The sequence below is a fragment of the Triticum urartu genome, chromosome 7, assembly GCF_003073215.2.
Source record: "Triticum urartu cultivar G1812 chromosome 7, Tu2.1, whole genome shotgun sequence".
Lineage (NCBI taxonomy): Eukaryota > Viridiplantae > Streptophyta > Magnoliopsida > Poales > Poaceae > Triticum > Triticum urartu.
The window spans coordinates 161227619-161241799 of record NC_053028.1 but is presented as its reverse complement, the minus strand read 5'-3'; the positions used below and the strand labels follow the sequence as shown (position 1 = coordinate 161241799).

Genomic DNA, 14181 nt, shown 5'->3' with positions numbered 1-14181 from the left:
GCCCTAGTTTCCGTCATATCGGTGTTATGTTCCCGAATTTTGCGTTCCTTACGCGGTTGGGTTATAATGGGAACCCCTTGACAGTTCGCTTTGAATAAAACTCCTCCAGCAAGGCCCAACCTTGGTTTTACCATTCGCCACCTAGCCTTTTTCCCTTGGGTTAGGCTAGCCCAAGGGTCATCTTTATTTTAACCCCCCCGGGCCAGTGCTTGTCTAAGTGTTGGTCCGAAACAGAGCCACTTGCGGCGCCACCTCGGGGAAACTTGAGGGCTGGTTTTAGCTGTACGTAATGTTCATCCGGTGTTGCCCTGAGAACGAGATATGTGCAGCTCCTATCAGGATGTCGGCGCATCGGGCGGTCTTGCTGGACTTGTTTTACCATTGTCGAGGATGTCTTGTAACCGGGATTCCAAGTCTGATCGGGTCTTCCCGCTAGAAGGAATATCCTTCGTTGACCGTGAGAGCTTGTGATGGGCTAAGTTGGGACACCCCTGCAGGGATTTGAACTTTCGAAAGCCGTGCCCGCGGTTATGGGCAGATGGGAATTTGTTAATGTCCGGTTGTAGAAAACCTGAAGATGACCTTAATTAAAATACATCAACCGCGTGTGTAACCGTGATGGTCTCTTCTCGGCGGAGTCCGGGAAGTGAACACGGTGTTGGAGTTATGCTTGACGTGGGTTGCTGTAGGATCACTTCTTGATCATAGATTTTCGACCGTGCTTTTGCCTTCTCTTCTCGCTCTCATTTGCGTATGTTAGCCACCATATATGCTAGTCGCTTGCTGCAGCTCCACCTCATACCTTTACCTTACCCATAAGCTTAAATAGTCTTGATCGCGAGGGTGTGAGATTGCTGAGTCCCCGTGACTCACAGATACTTCCAAAACCAGTTTGCGGGTGCCGATGTTACCGAGCAGGTGACGTAACCAAGCTCAAGGAGGAGCTCGATGAAGACCTTGTCCTTTGTGTTGTTTCGTTCTAGTTGATCAGTAGTGGAGCCCAGTTGGGACGATCGGGGATCTGTGTAGCATTTGGGGTAGTCTTCTTTTATTTTGGTTCCGTAGTCGGACCTTGATTGTATCTAGTTGATGTAATGCTTTATTCATGTAATTGTGTGAAGTGGCGATTGTAAGCCAACTATGTATCTCTTTCCCTTATGTATTACATGGGTTGTGTGAAGATTACCTCACTTGCGACATTGCTTTCAATGCGGTTATGCCTCTAAGTCGTGCTTCGACACGTGGGAGATATAGCCGCATCGAGGGCGTTACACATATGCTCGGATCCGATCGTGTTGGTCTTCACGGCTGCCCACAAATGGCCATCGGAACATCTTATTCCTGGACATTTGGAGACCGTAGAGTGGGCTAGCATGCGGGCAGCCCTCCCGCTGTTGCTCACGGATTATCCGGACACCGTATCCTGGCAGCTATCCCCTTTGGGGGGCTTCTCTCTCGGCTCGTCATATCATTCCTTGTGATGACGGTCGCCTATTGCCTAGACTCTTCCGCTCTAGAAAGCGCTCTTACCCCTGAAGATCAAAATGATTGTTTGGCAATTGTTGCACGATCACCTCTCATCTGGGATGGAGATGATCAAGCGGCACGACTCTAGGAATGGGTTGTGCCCTCTTTGTGGTGTCCCAGAGACCGGGACCCACATCCTCTTCTCTTGAATGGCAGCAACAATTTTTTGAAGTTTTGTCCATGAGGCTCTGGGCCTGACTGGGAGGCCCAAGACCTGGCTGGGTCCCTTCAAAACCATGTCAACCAGACAGGAGGAGGAGACGCCTCTTCTGCATTGTGTTTGCGGCGCTATCATGGACCGTGTGGATGACGCACAATAAGATGGTAATTGAGTGGGTCTTTCTTAGGCGGGTCTCTGACTCAATCGTCAATTTCCTTGCATTTTTGCAGCACTAGAACGCATTGTCTAGACAGCAAGATCATGATCGGCTTGGCCTTATGATGGACACGGTCACTGTTGTCGCTCGACATAACCAACTACATGATGAGGGGAGGGACAACAGATGCAGCTACCGACACTTGACAATGCGCTCCCTACTGGGAGCATCATGAGATCTGATTTGCAACTAACAAGTTTCAAAGTCTTCCCTGATGCTGCCTGTAATAAAAGGCACACAAGCATGCTACCTGAATTGGCGTATACATCTGCAATGAGCAACTAAATCAGAGAACAGATGTTATGATTACGGCGTGCTGCAAAGTTGTTAATTCGCCTCTTAGGTTCCGTAGGTGACAAGCACGCGCAGGCAAAAATCAGGAACGTAAAATAGTAAGATAGTACAGATTTCAGAATATCGAAAAACTTGTTCTATTGCAAAGAGCAGGCTTGCGCCCGGCCCATCTCCGTCGCATCTCCTCCCTCGCTCATCCTATTGTCAAGAAGACGAAGGAAGGAGATATTTTAAAATCCAGTGTGGCGAACTGATTAGGACCAGAACCACACATAAACCCAAGTTTGGCCAAGTTAGAAAATTGATGTGAGTACCACCCAAGCAGCATACATTGTTGATGCTCGAATAAGCTCATCCGAATCTTTGCAAGGCATGTTCAGCCTCTTACCAACAAACATACCCACGGAAAATGATGGTTGGCAAACAGTTAAGCAAGTGCTCAGGGACTAAGCTAGGCCAGACGACAACTGGGTCATCCACCGTAAATAAACAATAGGAGACACTTATCTAGTGAAAGACTTGCTGATTTTCAATGCACAATAGCCAGCTCCTCCCCTGAAGGTGCCAGCAAGATGGTTTTGTTGAGGCTGCTGCTGCCTGCTGTTGGCAATCCTAAGCTCGGTCAAAGCATCTTAACACCCGTATCATCCAGGAGTTGCACATACAGCAACTCATGGGGAATAGTCAATGCTCGACAGCGCTGCCTAACAAACATGCACAATGCGGCTGGCTCAACTTGAAATTGCTTAGTTTACATGACCCGCATTTTATATCATCCACTAGCTTCTGGTCACAACAAGGGTGAGTATGCGAGAAACCATCCCGAGTGGAGCTCCACGACGCGGAGTCATGCCTCACGCGTTGTCTTCCGTTGCCTTTCTTATTTCATCCCGCCGAATTCACAGCGCAGTTTCCCTTTCCCTGTAAAGAAAAAGTCACAATGTATGCTTAATTTTCGGTTTGTTTTGATAGGTGAGAACTGAGAACAATAGCATTTGATCTGAAGGCATAATTAGGCATCAGACTATAGAACACATACCCGATGGTTCTATACAAAAACTTGTACAACCTACTGTCACCAAAGTTGTAATTTTTTGTGCATTTCTACATGAACATCACATAATACTCCTCCGTCCCATAATCCTAATATAAGAGCGTTTTTTACGACGCTACACTAGTATAAAAAATACTCTTATATTATGAGACGGAGGGAGTAGTTTCTACGTCATGTATGTCGCATAAGAATGGATTGTTTCTTCCATGGACAAAGACCGTTTCTCTCAACAGCGACACATTCGTTTAAATCCCATGATCTGAGACGTTGTGTAAGTGTGCATGTCAATGTTGCAGTGTTTTTCTAAAAAAAAGGATTTAGGAGACAATTGTCTGTTGTGCCACCCTTATCGGCATGCCTCTGCCTCTCCTACATCACTACAGAACAACCAACTAGTATAACTAGAAAAATGCATGTGCTTAGAATAAAGTGTACTCCTGATCTGCCCAAGCAGTTTCTTCTCCATTGTCTCCCTCGTTCCGCCCACTCCTCTGTTTCGGGTACATTGCACTGCCCCTTCCCCTTGATGAACTTCGATGGCATTCTTCAGCGAGATTCCGACATGGCATTCAGTGAATGACAGTGATGATTGACACCTTTGGCGCATCAGCATAAATTAAAAGGTCAATCTGCCGGCAATACCGTTTCTTCCTGGCCTTTTCTCTTTGCAAATTTATGACGTTATGCCAGGTAGTCATGCATGCTGACGAGCAAGCGTGGCTATATATATTTGAGAGAGAGAGATATCTTCAGCAAGGAAGTCTTGGCACAACTCCCTCCATCAGTTGGACCTTGAGACACCAATTCGCTATCGAAATGGCGACTGTGCGACAACGCGACATCAGTCAGGATGAGATCGTCATGGACGTCGCCGCTATGGTGGATCCTGCTCCGGGTCCTGAGACCAAGAGTGCTCCACCTCCTCCAGGTCCTGAGACCAAGAGTGCTCCACCTCCTCGGGGTCCTGAGATCAAGAGTGCCGAGCTCATGCGGGACCTGAGCAAGTACATTCTGCTGCTCGCAACGCTGGTGGCCACGGTGACGTACGCCGCGGGGTTCAACCCGCCGGGAGGCGTCTGGCAGGACACCGACGATGCCGCGGGCCGCCTCGCTGGCGACTCCATCATCCGGACCACCAGCTACCGCCGGTACCTGGTGTTCTACTACTGCAACGCCACCGCATTCGCCTCATCGCTGGTGGTCATCGTCCTCGTCCTCTTCCTCGCCCTCCTGCGAGACAGGAACAAATGGATCAGCATGCGGCCGCTGCTGGCAGCCATGGTGTTGGACCTGGTGAGCGTCATGGGGGCCTACGCCGCCGGCACTTGCCGCGACAAGCTCACCACCATCTACTCCTTGGTGCTGGTGGGCCTCGTCGTCCTCTACCTTGTCGGTCAGATGGCGGTGGCCTCCTTCTGCTCAGGTCACTACTTCTACTCCCACGACGACCCCGCAAGGTCCTGATGCTACTCGCGACGTTTGCGGTGAGCGTCACCTACATAGCCGGGATGAGCACGCCAGGTGGCTTCTGGGACGACCCCGAGAGCGGCCACCGCCCCGGCGGCGCGATCCTCAAGGACGGCCACGGCAAGCGCCTGACGGCCTTCTTGTGCTTCAACGCCATGGCGTTCGTGGCATCGCTGCTCATCATCGTGGTGCTTCTGGATAGGAAGCCCCGCTTGAAAGAGGCCTACGGGTACATCGCCATTGCGCTGATCAGCCTCGTCGGCGCGTACACCGCCGGCAGCTGCAGGGAGACCGACACCACCATCTATGTCATCAGCCTGGTTGGTGCTGTCCTCGCCTTCATTATATTCCTCCAAGCTGTCATTTATTTCAAAGAAAAAGTGCCCGTTGTTGGGAAGTTCATAGACGACATAAGGGCTGCCTGCTTCTGGGCCAAAATCAAAGATCTCCATAAATCCGTGTCAGGGAGGTTGCAACGAGCAGTATCAAGGACTCCAAGTCTGCGCGCTATTAATAGCAGGTACCACGCCAGCACATACCTTCTTCTTGTTCTTCTTCCTCCTCTGCACATTCCAGCTTACAACTGACCTCTGTTTCTCTGCAACTTCTAGGAAGGCAGCGGACAAGGCTAGCTCCCTTGTTCTGTTGCTCGCCACTCTTGCAGCGGCCATCACGTACCAAGCAGGGTTGGATCCGCCAGGTGGAGTCTGGCCGGACAACGGCCAAGGGCACATGGCCGGCGACCCGATCCTCCTGACGACGAATCCTGGGCGGTACAAGGCCTTCTTCTACTGCAACTCCGTCGCCTTTGTGGCATCCTTGGTTGCCATCATCCTGGTCCAGAACAAGCTTCTGCTCGAGACCCACGTGCTGGAGGCAGCCATGGTATTGGACTTGTTTGGCCTCATCGGTGCGTACGCCGCCGGGAGCTGCCGGGATGTAAGCACCTCCATTTACGCCATGGCCTTGGCAGGGGGCGTCCTGGTCTACGTGGTGATCCATGTCGTCTTCTTCACGTTGGATCACACAGACACCATAACCCCGCAGGAAATTGAGATGGTGGAAAAGCGGCGCAAGCGGCTGCTCCTCTTCGCGGTCTTGGCCGCGACCGTCACTTACCAAGCCGGGCTGACACCTCCAGGCGGTTTCCGGCTCCATGACGATGGGTCTGGTGGGTATCAAGCAGGTGACCCGGTCCTCTTAAACAACTTTCCCCGCCGCTACACCGCCTTTTTCTACTGCAACTCGGTGAGCTTCATGCCGTCCATTGCCCTCATCATACTGCTGGTGAACCCACATCTATACAGGCCAGCCATACGAAGCTATGCGCTCGCTATTTGCACGGCGGTGGGCATGTTCGGCCTGATGGGGGCCTATGCAGCCGGAAGCACACAGCATCTGAAAACATCCATCTACATCTTCGCACTGGTGGTTGTGGTCCTCTTGGTTATAGCTGCACTGTTCCTATTGTTCTTGAATAAGAACAGAAACACCAGCAGTCAACTGAAGCCAGAGAACGGTGAGGACGATAAAAAGACGACATATGCCAAGCAAAAATACCTGATGCTGCTAGGAATCCTTGTGGCAAGTGTCACCTACCAAGCCGGCCTAGATCCGCCCGGGGGAGCTTGGCAGCACAGCAGCGAATGGTACGACGCAGGCAACCCGGTCATGCATGACAACAGGAGGCACCGGTACCTCGCCTTCTTCTACAGCAATTCTACGTCCTTCGTGGCGTCCATCGTTGTTATCATCATCTTGCTACTGGAGTGGAAGGACAAGAAGAAAAGGTCGCTCACACTCAGGGTGTTGAGCACGACGATTGTGCTGGATTTGCTCGCTCTCCTGGTGGCCTACGCAGCAGGCTCCAGCAGGGGGTGGAAGACGTCTGTGTATGTCGTTGCACTGATCATTGCCGTGCTGGCCTACATTGCAATTCATGTAATCCTGGCATTCCTGTGTTCACATCATGATGACAGTTCTCAGCCCCCGGCAAATCCTCCTCCGATACAGGAGGAGGCGAACGGTGGGAATCAGGCATAGTGAACTGCAGCATCACCCCCTTTATTATCAGTGTGCTCTGCAGTTCTGTTCATGTGAGACTAGAGAGAGTACTCGACGTGAGTACGACGCACTTGCCAAAATTCAAGGTAGTTTCTCTTTTTGTATTTTCAGTTCTCCCCATTTTGTGCCCTAATTTGATCTATTGGTTAACATTATGTAAGATACAGTACACCAGGGGGGAATCCAGTTAGATTCTATTTGGGAGTGTCTATATGGCAGTCTTGACTGATTTCCAATTGGCCAACTGCCTCACCCCCGCCCGTTGCCACGGCGTCCGTGTAATTGCTGGCTCCAGCTCGGGCTCAACAGAATTGAAGATGGAAGAGGATATTTCTTTTTGCAAGAAAATTCTGATTGTTGTCGAATTGGAAATTAGTCGACACTAAATAGAAGATCCGTTTTTTCTCTACACCTGTTCTTAGATATCTGGTGCTCCCGTTTGTCAGGTTTCTTCTATCCTCTTCTCCCGGCACATTTGCAGTTTACTTTATGTAACTGGATTATTCATGTTAGACTATAAGTATGAGCTCAAATGCAGATTGTATTCATCTCTCACACAGGAGTTCAAAGATATATAGCAGTACATCAGAGAGAGAGAAGGAGAGAGAATACACACGCACACGCTAGCTAAGCTAACCATCGATCCTAATCTCGTGGAGAGTCAGCAGCGGATAATACCGGCTGTGCTGCATGCATGGCGCATGCAGAGGCGGTGGCGCCCGTGGCGCGAGACCAGCGATGCTCCTGTCGCAAGACCAGCTCAAGCTGGTAATCATCAGTCTAACAGCCCCCCGCAGTCTCATCGTGGGCTTGCCGAACGTTGAGACTGGTCCGGAACTGCACGAATGTAGCAGTGGGAAGACCCTTGGTGAAGATATCCGCGTACTGAGATGATGTAGGGACATGAAGCACTCGGACCTCACCGAGTGAGACCTTGTCACGGACGAAGTGAATGTCAATCTCAATGTGTTTGGTGCGTCGATGCTGCACTGGGTTAGCTGACATGTACACAGCAGAGACATTATCACAATACACAACCGTAGACTTGGCGATAGGCTGGTGGAGCTCCTGCAACAACTGGCGGAGCCAAGCGGTCTCGGCAACGACATGGGCAACAGCCCGATACTCCGCCTCAGCGCTCGACCTGGAAACAGTAAGTTGTCGCTTCGACGACCAAGATATCAAGTTATCCCCAAGAAAAACGCAAAAACCAGAGGTGGAGCGTCGTGTGTCGGGGCAGCCCGCCCAATCCGCGTCGGAATATGCTAAGAGAGTGGACGGAGAGGATGGATAAATGTGGAGGCCATAGTCCAGGGTGCCTTTAAGATAACGAATGATGCGTTTGACAAGATTATAGTGGGAGGAACGTGGGGCATGCATGAAGAGACATGCCTGCTGAACGGCATAGGACAGGTCGGGACGAGTGATAGTCATGTACTGGAGGGCGCCGGTTAGACTGCGATAGATAGTGGGGTTATCGAGGAGATCACCGTTAGTGATGGAGAGTTTGGCGCCAGAGTCGATGGGAGTGCGGATGGGGTGACAATCGGCCATGCCAGCACGCTCTATGATATCCAAGGCATACTGCCGTTGAGAAAGATGGAGCCCTGTGGGTGAGTGAGTCACGGCAATGCCAAGAAAATGAGAGAGTGTACCGAGGTCGGTCATAGAGAATTCGCCATGAAGGAGAGAGATGATGTAGTGAAGGAATGAGGTCGATGAAGCCGTAAGAATGATGTCGTCGACGTAAAGAAGAAGATAGGCGGTGTGGTTTGTGGACTTGTAAATGAAGAGAGAGGTGTCGCATTTAGAGGCAACGAACCCGATGGACGCGACGAACGCGGCAAAACGAGTAAACCAGGCGCGCGGAGCCTGCTTAAGGCCGTAAAGAGATTTCTTGAGGAGGCAGACGTGAGAAGGTGCAACGGGGTCTTCGAACCCGAGGGGCTGCTGGCAGTAGACGGTCTCAGCAAGATGACCATGAAGGAAAGCGTTCTTGACATCTAACTGGTGGATGGGCCAGGAGTGAGAGGTAGCGAGGGAGAGAACGACGCGGATAGTGCTGGGTTTGACGACGGGAGAGAAGGTCTCGTCGTAATCAACCCCCTCGGTTTGAGAAAACCCACGGACAACCCAACGGGCTTTATAGCGAGCAAGCGTGCCGTCAGAGTGATACTTGTGCCTAAAAACCCACTTCCCGCTGATGATGGGAACACCGGAGGGGCGAGGGACAAGAGCCCAAGTCTCATTCTGAAGAAGAGCTTGGTACTCATCACTCATGGTGCTGGCCCAGTGTGGATCAGCAAGAGCAGCCCGGTAGGTGCGGGGGAGTGGCGAGACACCACGAAAATCAGCAAGGAAGTTGAGGCGGCATGAGGGTAAGTGAAAGCCGGATTTGGCACGAGTGCGCATGTGATGGGGGTTAGCAGGCAGTGCAACAGCAACGGCCCGTGAAGGGAGGGGTCTGGGGTTGGCAGTGCTACCAGAGGAGGAAGGCGAGGGGCTACTATCGATCGAGGAAGAGGTCCGGGTGGCGGTGGAATCCGGTGTCGTAGCAACGGATGCGGCGGGTGAGACGGCTGGCAGCGGTTTCGCCGGGCGAGATGGCCACCGTGGCAGCGCTGTCGCCGGGCGAAGGGGCGGTCGTGGTAGAAGTCCTAACGACGAATGGTGTCATCACGGGAGCGGAGGAGAGGGTTGGGCCGTCGTAGGAGGCCGGGTGGGAAAAGTCCATCGGTGGGGAGGTCGTCGGGGTGCTAGAAAAGGGGAAAACAAACTCATCAAAGACAACGTGCCGGGATGTGTACACTTTGTTGGTGGAGCGGTCGAGGCAGCGATAGCCCTTGTGATCGAGAGGGTAGCCGATGAACACACACGCGACGGAGCGGGCAGCCAGTTTGTGTGGTGCGGTGGCCTCGGTGTTGGGGTAGCATAAGCACCCGAAAACACGCAGGTGAGAATAAGAGGGTGGTGTGTGATGAAGGATTTCGTGAGGCGTGGTGAGGGATAACTTTTTGGTGGGACGAAGGTTGAGAAGGAGGGTGGCAGTGGTGAGAGCATCGGCCCAGTAGCGAGGAGGCATGGATGCTTGAAGTAAGAGCGTGCGGACCACATCGTTCGTCGAACGAATGGCACGCTCGGCTTTCCCGTTCTGGGAGGACGTGTAAGGGCAGGAGAAGCGCATCACCGTGCCAAGGGGAAGTAGAGAGTCGCGGTTTTGGGTACTGTCAAACTCACGTCCGTTGTCACATTGGAGAGTACGGATGGTATGACCGAAATGCGTGCGGACATATGCATGAAAGTAACGAAACACGGCAGGGACATCGGATTTCTGTTTGAGAGGAAAAGTCCATCGGTAGCACAAGAAATCATCAATGACTAAGAGATAATATTTGTTGCCAGAAACACTAGACAAAGGGGCAGTCCAAAGATCACAATGGAGTAATTCAAATGGACCAGTGGTGGAACTAAGAGAGGAACTGAAAGGTAAACGAACATGTTTTCCAGTCTGGCAAGCATGGCACAAGCGCCCATCAGAGACACTCTTATTGCAATGATCTAAATTTTTATTGTTACGAAAAGTGGCATCGCCGGGGTGACCCAAACGCCGGTGCCAAAGATCTGTAAGGCGTGAGACGGTGGTGACGTAGGCAGTGGGTGCAGCCGGTGGAAAAATGTCATACAGTTCGCCGCTACTGTTGCACCGGAGGACCGCCGCCTTGGTTGCATAATCCTTCACAGAGAGGCCATGGGGATCAAATTCAACGGAACAATTGTTATCAGTAGTTAAACGACGAACATACAATAAATCTTTGACGAGAGCAGGTGCAACAAGGACGTTATTGAGATAGAGAGGCCGATGTGGGTTTGGAAGAGTAGCAGAACCAACGTGACTAATGTGCAGAGAACTACCATTACCGACATAAACTGGGGGATAACCTGATACAGGAACGACGGAGGAAAGCTTACCAGGATCCGAGGTGATGTGAGCGGAGGCGCCGGAGTCCGCGACCCAGCCGCCGCTCGGAGACTGTAGGGACAGGTTGTGAAGAGCGCCCATCAAGGCGGCGTGGTCGACGCCGTGTGAATCAGAGGCCGCGGCGGGCGGCGGGGGCAGGAACTGCTGCTGCGGTGGGGCCGGAAGGTACGCCTGCTGCTGCTGGTGGTGATGAAGGTACTGCTACTGGTGGTGATGAAGGTACTGCTGCTGCGGAGGGAACGCCGGCATGGGTGCAGGCTGCAGATGAGGGCCGCCGTAGGTGTACCCGTACGCCGGCTGGAACGGCCGCTGAGGACCGCCGAACGCGGCGTGCGCCTGAGGGCGCGAGCCGAGGAGGCCCGGGAGTGCCTGGGGCGGCGGCGGGAGCGGCATCGGGTAGGCGTACACATGCCCGGTCCAGGGATTGGGGCCGGAGGACGCACCCTGGTACCCCCCGTTGTTGGTGTAGCGCCGCCGCTTGTTGGCGCCTTGGTTCGGCGAGGGGGTGCCGGGCTTGCTACCGCCGCCCTGCTGCTTGGTGACGCTGCCGGAGGCGCCCCTCGAAGATGGAGCAGGGGGACGGTCGTGAGCCGCAAGAGCGGTGTGGGAACCGGCCGGGAAGGCACCGCTGGAGGTCATCTCGTCGTGGAGAAACATGCCGACGGCCTGCTCGAAGGGCACGGGGTTCGTCGACTTCTCGATGATGGCAGCCGTCATCCCGTGGCGAGCCCGGTTGACGCCCCGAAGAAGCTGGATCACCGGCTCATCGTCATCGACGGGCTTGTTGACGTTGCGGAGGGCGTCCGCGACAGACTTGAGCCGGGCGCAGAAGACCGGGATGGTGGAGTCGTCCTGCTTCACGGCGTAGAGCTCCGTCTTGAGATGGAACTGCCGGGAGCGCTGGTTGTTGAGGAAGAGCGCTTCCAGCTTGGACCAAAGCTCAAAGGCCGTGGCTTTCCGGTCCTGAACAAACCCGAGAAGTTCAGGACACATGGTGTTGTAGAACCAGGTTTTTACCGCTTTGTTGATGATGGTCCACGTCGGGTCGTGCTGATGATCGGAGAAGTCGGGCGAGACGTGGGCGTTCACATCGAACTGATCGAAGGCCTCTTCCATCAGCCCACGCCAGATGAAGTAGTTCTTCCCCTGCATGTCGAGGACGATGCGGACGCGGTGGAAGATGTTGGCGCCTTCGACGCGCTCGGCATGGAGCTGCGCCGCCGTCTTGAAGTGGGGGAGGGTAGGGGCGGCAAGGAGCGGCAGTGGGGAGGGGGCGACCTGCAGAGGGGAGGTGGCCGGTGGGGGAAGGGAAGGCGAGGAGGAAGCCTGAGGAGTGCCCAGGGCGGCGGCGGCCGCGGCGGCGGAGGTTTCCTCGGCCATGGCGGAAGCGAGAAAGGAGGATCACAAAACTGATACCATGTTAGACTATAAGTATGAGCTCAAATGCAGATTGTATTCATCTCTCACACAGGAGTACAAAGATATATAGCAGTACATCAGAGAGAGAGAGAGGCAGAGAGAATACACACGCACACGCTAGCTAAGCTAACCATCGATCCTAATCTCGTGGAGAGTCAGCGGCGGATAATACCAGCTGTGCTGCATGCATGGCGCATGCAGAGGCGGTGGCGCCCGTGGCCCGAGACCAGCGACGCTCCTGTCGCAAGACCAGCTCAAGCTGGTAATCATCAGTCTAACAATTCAAAATCACTAATGCTGGTATGTTGGAGTTGACCAAAAAGGACAACTCTTTTGCCTGATGAATATTCTGACTCGGGTGCAAACCTGAATCCAGTGATTGTGGTAGGTTCACACGCAGTGTACTAATCCATGGTAAGTGGTGAATCCAGGATTGGAGTAACCCCCGGGCCCAAAAAAATGGCGAGAGAGATTTTTTTACCGCCTGTAACTATCCCTGAAGTACGTCATAACCACTAAAAAAATACCACATGCAAAAGCAAACAATATGGCTCAATTGCACAATAAAACTAGAATTAAAACTCAATGCTTATGGATCCTTAAATCTGCGAAGCTACATGCTACATAGTACTCGTATGAATTAACTTTTTATTAAGAGAAAAAACACCGTTTCTGTCAAAAGAAAACACACTTCACTTGGAGACATAACATATTAGTAATGCTTTACCTCAAAGAAATATGTCAGAAGTCCTGCTCGAGTGTGTTCATTTTCTTGGACGAAATCTGTTGCTGCAGCTGTTTGGCACCGTGCAGAAGGTCTAGCAAACATCTCCTGTAAAAAAAAATGAACGTACTGAATACATCTAAAGCAGCACAACTGAGCACATCGTTGTGGGCACACCAGCAAATACATCTAAATGCATGAAGAATAAATCTTCAGAAAGGCGTGTGGTCGATAGAACAGTTTGCTGGAACACTCTGTCGGGAGGGCGACGGGGCGGCGGGCCGGCGGCACAGGTTAGGATAGGCAACTGCTGGGGCCGGCAAGGCGCCGGCTACGGAACTCTGCCGCCATGTCACAAGTTAGGGATCGGGGCGTGGTCGCAGGGGGTCATGGCGCTAGTAGAAAACAGGGCTATGGTCCAGGCCGGCTCAGCCCATTAGTCCCGGTTCAGTGTAGAACCGGGACTAATGTGGGCATTGGTCCCGGTTCGTGAGCCCAGGGGGCCGGCCGTACCACATGGGCCATTGGTCCCGATTCGTCTGGACCTTTTGGTCCCGGTTGGTGGGACGAATCGGGACCAATGGGCCTCGCTCCTGGCCCACCACCATTGGTCCCGGTTGGTGGCCTGAACCGGGACCAAAGGCTCCCCTTTAGTCCCGGCTCAAGTCATCAACCGGGACCAATGAGGTGCCTATATATACCGCGAGCAGAGCACCCCAGTGCTCTGTTTTTCTCTGGCCAAGGGGGAGAGGGCTTTGTGGTGCTCTAGCTCACCTCCTATGCACATGAGGTGTTCGATGGAATGCCCGAGCCACACTACTTAAACTTTCTCCTCTCGAAGCTCGACCTCCAAGCTCCATTTTTCTCGAGATTTGTCTAGATTTAGCGGTCCGTCACGCCCCGTCCCCGTCTTCACCGCCGTCGATCACCCGCGCTGATCTCATCACCGACACCACCGTGGTGAGCCTCTTGTTCTTATCTTCTTTCTGAAAGGAAAAATATTCTTACTTGTCTGTTTAGATAGATACTTGTATCATTTTCTTACATTTATTATTGCATCTTATATAGTGCGATGGTTTTGGTATCCGCCCCCGTCGGCCCTCGTCGTGTCTATGATTCGGATTTGGTATGTATATTATCTTCATAACTATTGGTTCATTTATTGTTTATGAAAATTATGCCGACCAACGTGACATAGATTTTATTTATCTAGGATGTATGTGAATCGGAAATGCCAACCGACCCTATTGTCGAGAGGTTAAATTTAGTTGAAGAA

At 52.5% G+C, this 14181-nt stretch overlaps 1 pseudogene; it reads left to right on the top strand.

Moving 5' to 3' along the window:
- The first annotated feature begins 4086 nt into the window (after window positions 1-4086).
- On the top strand, window positions 4087-6829 carry LOC125524286 (annotated as a pseudogene).
- The last annotated feature ends 7352 nt before the right edge of the window (window positions 6830-14181 follow it).